Source organism: Echiichthys vipera (assembly GCF_963691815.1).
Source record: "Echiichthys vipera genome assembly, chromosome: 15".
NCBI lineage: Eukaryota > Metazoa > Chordata > Actinopteri > Perciformes > Trachinidae > Echiichthys > Echiichthys vipera.
In genome coordinates this window covers 20,733,232-20,745,017 of record NC_139840.1, presented here as the reverse complement: position 1 = coordinate 20,745,017, position 11,786 = coordinate 20,733,232, and positions in this window count along the sequence as shown.

Below are 11,786 nucleotides of genomic sequence, written 5' to 3'. Positions count from 1 at the left end.
GCTGACTGGCTCCAGACTCCCGTTTTACGACAGCGCTAGAGTACCTGCAGATATGCGCATCTCCTCCGGCGCTGCTCCCCCCGCACTCTCCCTCCGTCACTCCGGAGGTCATCCGGGTTGAGGCGCTCCGGTCGCGACGGCTCCGGACGGTTGATGGTATATAATGAACGCGCTGATCGGTGATCGGTGTGTGCACTCACTGACCCCCCTCACTTTCGGTCTGAGACACGGAGACCGAAGGAGAAACAGTAGGATACACACACACACACATACACACCGCCGGGGTCCCGATGACGCACAGATCTCAACGCATGATTGTTGTTTCCCCAGAGCGCCGCAGCTCCAATCTAAGCACTCATTGATCACAGTGAGCGGTCAATAATCAGCAGCAGCGGCCGCTCATTAGCCGTTAAAGTGTGTGTAAGATCTAATGGATGAAGGCGGACACTGCTGGGAAAGACTCTATCAGCAGCTGCAGCCGGTGTTTGGTTGTATGACATCTAGTGGCATCACCGGGAACAAACAATTCCCCAAATCACGGACTCCCACTAGATTCCAGGAGCCCCCGGGGGTCCTTGAACGTCTCATTAGCCCTTCGTTTAAAGTGCAATTTACAGGTTAGAGACTTCTGTTAATCGGTGTGTAGGAAAATGATGTAGAAACTAGATTAAAAAAACACCAACATAAATAAACTCTATATCGACGTCATTTTTGTCAAGATATTTGACTTCCGCATCAAAAATTGCCCAACCAGATGTGACGTAAGAGAAGGATTTCTGCTCAGATTCTTATATGGATTGCAATGCTATTTTTTGCATTATTTTGACACTAAAGGTTCTGAAAATGTATATTCATAGGCATATCACGGATCACAGTCGTATAAGTATGATCCTGAAAGGTGTCCACGAGACAGGGACAGGAGAAATAACTGAAAAATATCTGATATCAGCCAGAAATTGAGGAGTTGTGTGAGAAGGGAACAGCTTGGCAGCTCCGGACCAGTGACCGCTGTCACCTGACGATCGCTAAAGAAAGTCAGCAGAAGGAGAAAAACATGTCTTAGACAAAACAATGAATGAAAGAAATCAACTTGTTTATCCAGAACTTTACACCTGCACATGGAAACAAAACAAAAAGGGAACAAACAATAGAAGAAGAAAATCTGAGTGATGATAAATAGCAATAGCAGTAAAACAAAGTGCGTTGTGACATCACACACCTACAGAGACTCCAGGAGAAATACCTGCGCTGGGTGTTGAATATCTCAATAGCGGTGGGGAGAATCTGGGAGTGGCTTTAAACCTGGAGGAGCTGCACTACGTAAAGACACACTCAGGTGTTAATGGTCACACTGACAGTTCTGACCTTTACTATTCTTCTAGTTGCCACATGCACATGCACTTTAACCCCTAACAATCCACTGTACACCACCACAGTCATTAACTGGTGGAGCCTTGAGCAGATAAGGAGCCACATGTTTCCCTCAGGAGTTTACGCTTTCCCCAAAGTGACCGGGAACAAAAGTTATTGCAGGTCTAAGATGATGTGATGACTGGATTGGCATCTATTACCAGCTGCGACCCTGACACTCGTATTGTTTTCACCTTCTGCGTGTGTGTGTGTGTGTGTGTGTGTTTGTTGATATGTAATCCTGGAGGCCCCAACTTTCATTGCATTGCCTTCCCGATTACTCCTGATTCTTGTTTTAATTCTGTTTTACGCGTTTTTTAATTTACTATTGTAATTTGTATATTGCTCATTATTTTGTTATCGCTGTGTTTTTCTTTTCTTTTCTTTTCTCCTTTTTTTGTGAAGCACTTCATAACTGTGTTTGGATATGTGCTATATAAAAAAAGATTATAGCGTATTTGAGATTTTGTTGTTGGTGAAAAGAGCTGCCTGCTGTGGCAATAGAGAAAACCAGATGAGAGCAGTGAGAATGGACTAAAACAATATAAAACAAAACAATTAACTGAAAGATAATAAAAAAAAGTCCAGACAGAACTGAGGGAATCTGCAGAGTTAGGTTGGTCACCATAGTGACACTTTTCATACAGCAGCCATTCGATCCAGTGTTGGCACAACATTTTTAATTATAGCAGTCTGTCAAAGTCTTTCACATTTACCAATATTTTATTTAATAATTACATACCTATATACTCTAATGTGCATTTCATTTTAGCCCCCCTGTTGAGGTATAGGAAAATAGGTCATATGAACAGTTGTCTCAGAGTATTTCACCCACACACAAACTTTAAATCTGAAGTGAAGTCTACACCTCTGTTTTCTCTTCACCTGTCCGTATAATAGCACAAGGAAGATTTGTTCTGTTTTCTGATCAGACTTCAGTTATACCTTTTCTCCAGCAGGTGGCAAGAGAGCTCTTTGCATTTTATAAATCTCGCAACGGCATAAGACCAAGTCTGTGGACAAAGTCAAATGTCCACTTTCTATCATCTATTTTATTCTCCAAGTCTTTTATTGTTTTGTGCAGCTGGTCTTTCGTTGACTTGTCAGGAACCACATGGTGTGATTGTTCCACTCTCCACCTGAGTGTAAAGCACAGACAGACTCCTTTAAGGTCAAAATGAACCGCATGCTCCATCCCCCACCACAGAAATACTTTCTTCACTGCTTGAGATTCTGTAAATTGCTTGGTTCACACAGGTCCTGCAGCCTGAATGACTACGCCACTACAATGTCTGCTGACGTGGCTTTCACACGTTCTTATTGGTTCTATTTGTGATGTATCGCTTATAGAGACGAGAGTCGAAGCTTCTTGTGTTCAGGTAGAGTCAATTTTATTTGTGTAGCACATTTCATTCACAGGTAATGTGCTTTACAGTGAAACATTGAAAACCTTAACACATATAAAATAAGCCAAATACATAAAATAACATATCAGCCGACCAGATTTCAGGTCAACAGGCAGTTTGTTCCAGAGAACAGCACCATAGTGATGAACACCTGATTTTCATTAGGTACGTTCAGAAGACACATGCGTGATGATTTGAGGGATTTGATTGGGCTAGAGCCAGTCAGCAAGTTTGAAATATATGTAGCCGTATGTGGGCCGTACCATTTGGGTGCCTTATAAACAAGCAGTTATAACATGAAATCAATTTGTAACTGCAACCGATGGAGCGTTTTCATTTCAGGTGTAATTTGTTTTGTTTTCCAAGTGAGTTTTATAACAAGATGAGTAGGAAGACATGCGCATGTAACAGATGCTGCAGTAATTTGCAGAACACTCATTATTAGGTAAATCACTCATCTGCTGTTTGTGAGTGCAAGATGAGGGTCAAGGGTGGCTTACGGGCATATTTTAATCTTTCTGCCAGCTTCCAATTCACCGCGTGAGAATGGAGCCGTCTGGGTTCTTTGATGCTGCGTGTTTCTATAGCAGACACACAGTGGGTTTGCATTAATGCTCTAACGCAAGGGTGTCAAACTGATCCAGTAAAGGGCTGTGTGGCTGCAGGTTTTCATTCCAACCAAGCAAGAACACAGTTTGACCCCCCTGCTCTAACGTACCATTTCTTTGCCCTATACTGCGCTGCCAGACTGGCCCCAATCAAATGGATGAAAGGGCTGTGAATGAAGGGTTTGTATAGACCAGAGTTTAGTTGTTGGTGAATAAATACTACAACTCCTCAAGACCCAAGCCAAGTTCTCCTTACATGCTTGCCACCTGCTGATTGAAGTGAAGGAGGTTAAGCCCGAGCCACACAGTCTGCGTCGCCAAACCAGTTGATTTTCTTTTGTTGGTGCCCATGTTAAAGGTCAGGGTTCACCAATTTAGTTGATTATACGAAGTCAACGGATCCCATTCGTTTTCAATAGAGAGCAGGAGATCCTCCCACTTGTTGCATGATGGATGCAGCCCGGCGAGTCGACCCACCGTTCACAGTATCTTAATTTGCATAAACAGGACTGGACCTCAACTTTATGCAAATTAGGCCTGTTCACCGCAATGAACAAGACTCAGAATCAAAAGTTTGTTACTCCATTACATAGTTCTCACTTAAAATTGAGTTTACTGTTCACCTTTTAAAATGAGAGAGTTTATGTCCCGGTCGCCGTGTTCGATGCAGTCGAGCGGAAACCAAGCACTGCCCACTTGACTGAGCAAACCACTCGCAAAACTTTGTTCAGCCTGTCAAACTAGGCCGTGCGGATCCAATATGAACCAAGATTCTGTTACTGTGTTGCATATATCTCGCTTAAAATGAAGAAACGTATATTCGTGTGCTGTTTATCTGTAAATAAGAACATTCGTGACCCGGCTGCCATGTTGAAATCAGTCAACCAGACCGTCTTTCCGTTAGTCTGACGGAGTTAGTGGATCGCCATCATAAAAGGTTAGAGATGCCACACAGCCCGCCGGAGCAGTGCGGCTCTGTCACTGCTGTTTAAATATGAAGACGTGTCACAGACGTGAGCAAAATGTTGATATTTATATTTAACTCAACACTTCCTGTTTTGTTTCTGTGGACAGAATCTCAACTTTTTCCTTCTAAAACAAATGTAAATGGGAATCATTATGAAATCAAACATATTATTTTAGGCAAACCTAATGTGGAAAGACAGGCAGCAACTTTGGCTCAGACTCAACATGAGGTGGACTGACATTTTTAAGGTGGACCAGCTATTCTCATGTCACCATGTAGTCGAAACACGGCATTAGTGACAAGTTTTGATCTGCCTCTTTTACCTCTTCGTTTAGCCGTTAGTGGCAAATGTGTGGATTTCATCCCATAAAGTGACATGTGTAACCTGTAGAAATATTCTTGGTGGATAAACCGCTGAAACCGTTATTTTACATCATCTTATAGTACACATTTCAGTCTGGACCAAAGTGACTGATGTTGTCAATCATAGAGACATGCTGCTAGCTACAAAGACACACTCACATTGAGAGTATTGGAAAACCAGTTTCTGTATAATCTGACACATTATGGTTTTGTTTTGATATCTATAAACAGCAACAGAGAGCAGATTGTCACAAGATCTGCTGCTGTTAGACATAAATTTCTCCATAGGTCAATAAACACACAGTCTGCTGTTTGTCAGAGCGGCCGAGTACAAAGCTGACCTTCCAACAAAAACAATTATCTTTTCACTGTGGAAACCACATGGTTATTGCAACACACACTCCCCATTACTTCTTACTTCAGTCATGTGACTAGTAGACCTTCTGTATGTTTCTGTGTCGTCACATAGAAAATGGAAAAATAAAACTGCTGATGGGACCAAGCTTCATAAAAAACGCTTATTCTTTCATAAAATCATCTGTTTTTGCACATTACTGCTCCTCTCTGTATATACACATTCTTCTATACACGTAGAAACAACATCCAGTCTTGACAAGGTCTGTAAGGACGCGTAGAAAAGGCTCCAACGAAAGAAATTAAACTAAACAACAGGGAATTTGCACAATATTTACTGTTATGAACGTGTGTTTGTTATATCCCAATAGTACTGCTTCTTTTTAGCTAACATAAAGCTAAGTGGCTGTCCTGGTACTTAATTAACGCCAGCTTGTCAGGTAAAGTGAAGAGACGAGCATTTTTGAAAAGTCAGTAAGATGCTGCAGCTAAACAGAAGATACTGCAGTTCCTTGAACAGCGAATCAACCCAAATAGACCACAATGTTAAAAATGCCCAACTTTACAGCAGAATTAAAGCTGTTTATTATTACTAAGATTAAATATCAAATTATAAATTGTCACAAGTACCACCAAAGAGACAATGGTCTCTTGTCATATTGACTGCAGTTTCAATGTGTATAGAATTTGTATACAAAATGTAGATATTTGTACTTATAACTTTTGGTTTCTATTTCGTTTCTGTGGATCTAAATTTTCTCTGTCTGAAACAAACATGACATTCATAATGGAATAAAATAAAACCTATTAGTTATTGCCATTATCATAGAAGGCGTTGCAGCAGCAACTGAAGCGTGTGTGGACACGCGGGGCTCATGCATTTAGTCTGTGATCCTCAGTATCCTCAGTGTAATAAGAGTCTGCTTGATTGGGAGAGAAATAAGACAAAAAAGAGATTAGTGTCTGGGGAGTCTGGTGACGGGGAGTGGGCGGGAGGTGACAAGGAAGCTCTTTTCCATCCTAAATTGTCATCTGTCACTTCCGTTTAGTGGTTATGACATTTCATGGCTTCCTTCCAAGCATTTTCATGGCTGTGAGCGGTCACTTTCTGCAGTCTCTGCTGGGTGCTGGCTTTTGTACAGAGCAAACAAATCAGAGGAAAAAACGTAAGAAAAAGTGAGTGGATTTTTTTTGCCTTTGTTACCTTTCCCTTGGTTTCTACTGGCTGAAGCCTCATATTGACTGTACAAACAGAGATTGGTATTTTTCTTCTCTTCTAACCCTTGGCAACAAAAAGATTAATCTTATTTCCCAAGAATATAAAAGTTCCCCTTCAATAAACATGTTGGCCTCAGTTTGACTGGTGCACTCTGTGGCTGTTCTTAACTCTCCAGACAAGTTCCCACTTAAATAATCTTCTTCTTTGGATCCTAAAGCTGTATCACTTAATTATCATTTGATTAATGTCCGGACGAAGTCCAACATGATGTTACCTGACTGTAAAGCAACAATATTGCCTCCAGTCTAATCCCCTCAGTGGGATGCATCCTGCTAATGTAGAATAAGTAAAGGTAAACAACACAGACAACTACATGGTGGGAAGAGTAAGATCTCACCTTATAGCATGCATGTTAATTTGGCTTAAGGAAGGGAAGGGGGGGCTTTAGCACAGTCATGAGGTGGTTTGCTGAAAGAATATTCTCAAATAAATAGGAAAGAAGTAATGTCTGATGGGATGAGGTCACAGTAAACACCACAGAGGGAATCTATCTCTTTCTATGTGTGTTTTCTTTGTCTAAAACTGCATTTATAACCACTTAACCAAGTTCTGTATTCAGCCTACTCTGGGTGCCAGAGAAGCAAACACCCTGGAAACACACATACAAACACAACACATCATCGTACAGTACATCCATACCTTCAGGCAATTTGGGGGTGTCTGTTCCATCTGATTTACGTACTTTAAACTGTAGGAGAGGGTACCATTAGGAACTCCACTGAGAAAAGTCCAACAACATCTTTCCAGGCTCATTTTTTCCTGGAAGTTACTAAAGTAATAGCAAACATCATTATTATTTGCTATACATGGCTCGACTCTATGCCGTCTTGAATGATGAAGACCAGATGTTGTTCTATTCTCACATTTCACGTAATTATTTTAATATCACCTATAATGTTAAGTGTTTACCTGATGCTATTTTAAACAACTGGACACATATGAGTGTATTTATGGTCACAGCCATCAATCCAATTAAATGAAAATGAGTTTGAGCTCTTGTAGTATACTTGAGTATTTTAGACTGAACGTTTGGATAGCGCCACTCAGCTGTACTGGGTTTGTTGTTCCCTTGGTAACCCAGTAACCATGACTGCAGCTCTTTGTTTTTTACACCGCTCTCCACGGCTCAAGCACCGTTGGAAATGCTATTAATCATCACTCACACCGCAAATATGTATTTAAATGAAGACGTTGACTCATTTCTACCAGCCGAGTAGAGGCCCAGATCCACTGTTTAACGCAGACACTTGTGTTTCCACCTTCCTGACATTCAAAGCCGTCCACTTAAACTGATCCATGCTTTAGAAACACTCATGTAAAAAACACGGGGTTTAGCCTCTCCCATGACAGCTCATGCAGGGGTGGGACGCGTCTGTGTTTACAGTACTGTAAAACCTGTATGTTTACAGAAGGTGTACGTCAATTAAACTTGATCTTCTTGATCTTTATGCAATATGTTTTTATCCAACATGTAATTAATTAATCTATTTAATTTAGAAAAACAAACATTTTAATGTTAATGTAGTCCATTTTTATCTTTTTCTCCCACCATTGTATCTACTTTTATTTCTCTGCCATTTTATCAGACTTTTTAATCTATTTTTATGAACTCATTTAGTTTGTGTATATTGTCTTTCAGAGCTGCAACGATTAATTGATGGTGTGGTGGTCAGCATTGTTGCCTCACAGCAAGAGGGTTCCTGGTTCAAATCCGGGACCCTTCTGTGTGGAGTTTGCATGTTCCCCCTGTGTCTGCATGGGTTTTCTCTGGTTTCCTCCCAAAGACGTGCACGTGTTATATTAATTGATGACTCTAAATTGCCCGTAGGTGTGAATGGTTGCCTTTCTCTGCTCGTCTCTATGTGCCCTCTTATAGACTGGCGTCCTGTCCGGGGTGTACCCCGCCTCTCACCCGATGTCAGCTGGGATTGGCTCCAGCCCCCCGCGACCTGACAGGGACAAGCGGTTGAAGATGGATGGATGAAGCTATCACCTAACTAAATTAATTAGCAACTATTTTGACAATTGATTGATGAACGTTTTTTAAAAAAAGAAAGTAAAATGTCTCTATTTCCAGCTCCTTAAATGTGAATATTATCTGGTTTCTTTCCTCCTCTGTGACAGCAAACTGATAATCTTTGAGTTGTGGACAAAACAAGGACGTCATCTTGGGCTTTGGGAAACCCTGATCAACATTTTCTTGATATTTTATAGACCAAACAACTAATCATGAATTGAGAAAATAATCGACAAAGAAAACAAACGTTAGTTGCAGCCCTATTGTCTTGCCATTCTGTAAAGCAGGTGCTATAAATTATTATTATGAAAACTTAATGGAGGTTATGCCTCTGTCTTCAAATCCGTCACAGTAATTGGTCGATAACTTTGCTATTGTAGGTGTCTGAGATCTTATTTTAGAGTCTTGTTTTGCTTCAGGGTAAATGTCATTCAGATGCTCATGATGTCTTCTTTATTCTCTATTCGATGTCTTTATCAAGGTATAATGAATTAGATGGAGTCTTTATTTAAAGGGGAGAAGCACACAAGAGCATCATAGCTGCATTTACTGTTAGTATATTTTCAGGGGGCATTTTGTCCTTTTATTTAACAGTTAATATTGAAGAGATGGCACAAAATGAAAGAAGAAAGGAGGAATGATATGCAACAAAGGTCCCGTGCTGGACTAGAGTCAGAGATTAACATTAATGCAAACGGAAGGAAAGATTTATATTTTGGGTTTTGTAAAGATTAAGGAACTTTGCAGCCTCACAACTTTAATACGTTGGAAGAGAAATCATTCAAATAGACCTGCATGTTACTCGTATATTTTAATCATCATCAGTTTCCCTTATAAAACTATAAGCTCTCTGTGTTACTTTAAGTGGTTGTCAAAAGCCTCCAGTGGCTCCTTCGCTGTGTGTTGGCAGAAGTAACTCCAGTTGGTAAAAATAGACGCGTGAAGTTTCCATGATGTTCATTTACCTTTTAAAATGCCATTTAATTTGTCATTTGGTAATTCTCTGTTAAAAGTGATTTAGGAGATTTACTGTAAGTCGACAGTGGAAAACACTGAAGAGCGTCGTCAAAGTTAGTTTGAAGTGTACAGGACTTCAAATCGGTTTTGTCACTAACTTTTTTATCTGTGCATTTTATTGGTGTAGCACATAAAGCAGAAAAATCCCTTAGGATTGTGTTTTTGTTTTGACCAGATAGTTACTCTCTCTGATCTAATGTTGACAACATATCGGGCAGACGTTTATGGTGTATCTATTCCTCATGTTTGTCAAGATAACATCATTTGAAATGTGAACTGTGTACACATGTAACAATTATCATCGCTGCAATATCTGCAGTCAAATCATGTGGACTTTTAGATTTATTGACCTTTATGGGGGCGGCAGTAGCTGGAACCGGAGGGTCACCGGTTCGAGTCTCGGTGTAGACCATGAATGGAGCGTGGACTGGTGGCTGGAGAGGTGCCAGTTCATCTCCTGGGCACTGCTGAGGTGCTGTTGAGCAAGGCACAGAACCCCCAACTGCTCGGGGCGCCGGTCACTGGCAGCCCCCTCGCTCTGACATCTCTCCAATAATTGCATGTATATAGGTCCTGTCTGTGCATGTGTGTGTATTTCGGGCCTGTGTGTGTAATATGAATAATAATAAAAGAGTGAAAAAAATCTAATTTCCAGTTGCAGGATTAATAAAGTAATTCTTCTTTTGTTCTCTTTAGATTCCTGAATCCTATGAGTGTAAAGTCACATTACAATCAAGATGAACTTTCATTTCCCTACAAAACTTTTATTGGACTTTTTGAATTTGTTTGATATACATAAATAATTAAATCCAGTCCAGAAGTAGTGCACAGTCAGTTTCTTAAAATGTTACATTTACAAAGTATAATTACATTGTGAAAAGTCATAAATCCATGTGTTTATCATTAAGCAGGTCGAGGTGCTTTATAAATGTGACCGTATTAAAACACTTAATCCACAGAGAAATGCACACAGTCTATATTCAGAAACTGTGCCTTTTAAATGACTCAGGACTTCTGTACCATTGTGATATCACAACTATACTATATAAAGGTAGAAAGTGCCGCTACAGTAATGGAAAAAACTCCAAAAGCAGATTGGACTTTTTCAGGAGGGGCCTTAAAGAGACAGGGGCTAAAATTGCCAGAGAGTATGAGAAAAATAATGTGTTTTTGGAACATGTCAACATGTAGTAGAAACCCAGAATACAAGGGTGAACCTGAAAATGACCATTATATGACTGCTTTAATGTTATTACCTATTTATTTACTGATGATAATAACAATCTCTAGGGCCTGAAATAAATAAGAATGTATAATTAGTTTGTTAAAGGCAACGCTACTTGACATCCGGAACATTAATATAGCAAGAAACAACTATTATTTCTATTGTTATAGTCTGAGTTTCTCTGTTGTTTTTTTGGATGAACGTGAAAAAAAGGGTTGGGTATTGGGGACACTCTGTGAGAACATGATCATCTTCCAGATCACTTTCAGTCCTGCACAAAACAATATATTATTACAGATGAAGCCATACCCGGCTGTACATAAAGCATTTTTTATTTGATTTTGCACAATGAGTACTGTGACTCAGTGGGAGAGTGGGTCTTCCTACATTCGAAAGATTGGCGGTTTGATTTCTACTTCCCCCGGTCCACATGTCAAAGTGTCCTTGAGCAAGACACTGAACCCCGAAATGCCCCCCGTGCTGCGCATGGGTGTGTAAATGTGGTGTGAATGGTTAGATTAGATGGTATGTAGATGTCCACTGCCATCAGTGTGAATGTCTGTCTGAATGGGTGAATGTGACAAGTAGTGTGAAAGCGCCTTGGGTAGTCAGAAGATTAGAAAGGCGCTGTATAAGTACAAGTCCATTTACCATTTATATATTACACGTATATTCTTATTCTTTAATACTTTTACGCGAATGAGATTTTGAATGCAGGACTTTTCCTCGTTACTGTAAAAGATCCGAATACTTCCCGAGGGATTTCTTTAGTGTGACAAAAACAATTATTTGAGGAATGATGATAACAGACATCTAATACTTTCAAATATTTGATTAACTAAAAAAAGACAATAATGACAAACAGCAATGGAGCACAGGAAATGGACTCAAAGTCGAGTCATGCTCTGGCTGGCATTTAATTCAATATGATTCACCTGTAATTTATTCATTGGAAGTTCTTTTGTCCACCCATCTGTATGCAGTTACACACTTCACACAGAAATGCAGAGGATGGCTTCACAATATACACTCATTTTCTTCTCTGAACCCTTCAGGCAGAAAATGTTACTTTAATCTTTTAAACTTGTATTTTTATGTTGATCAGAGTTATTGCTGCTGGAGTGAACCCGTTCCTCTCCA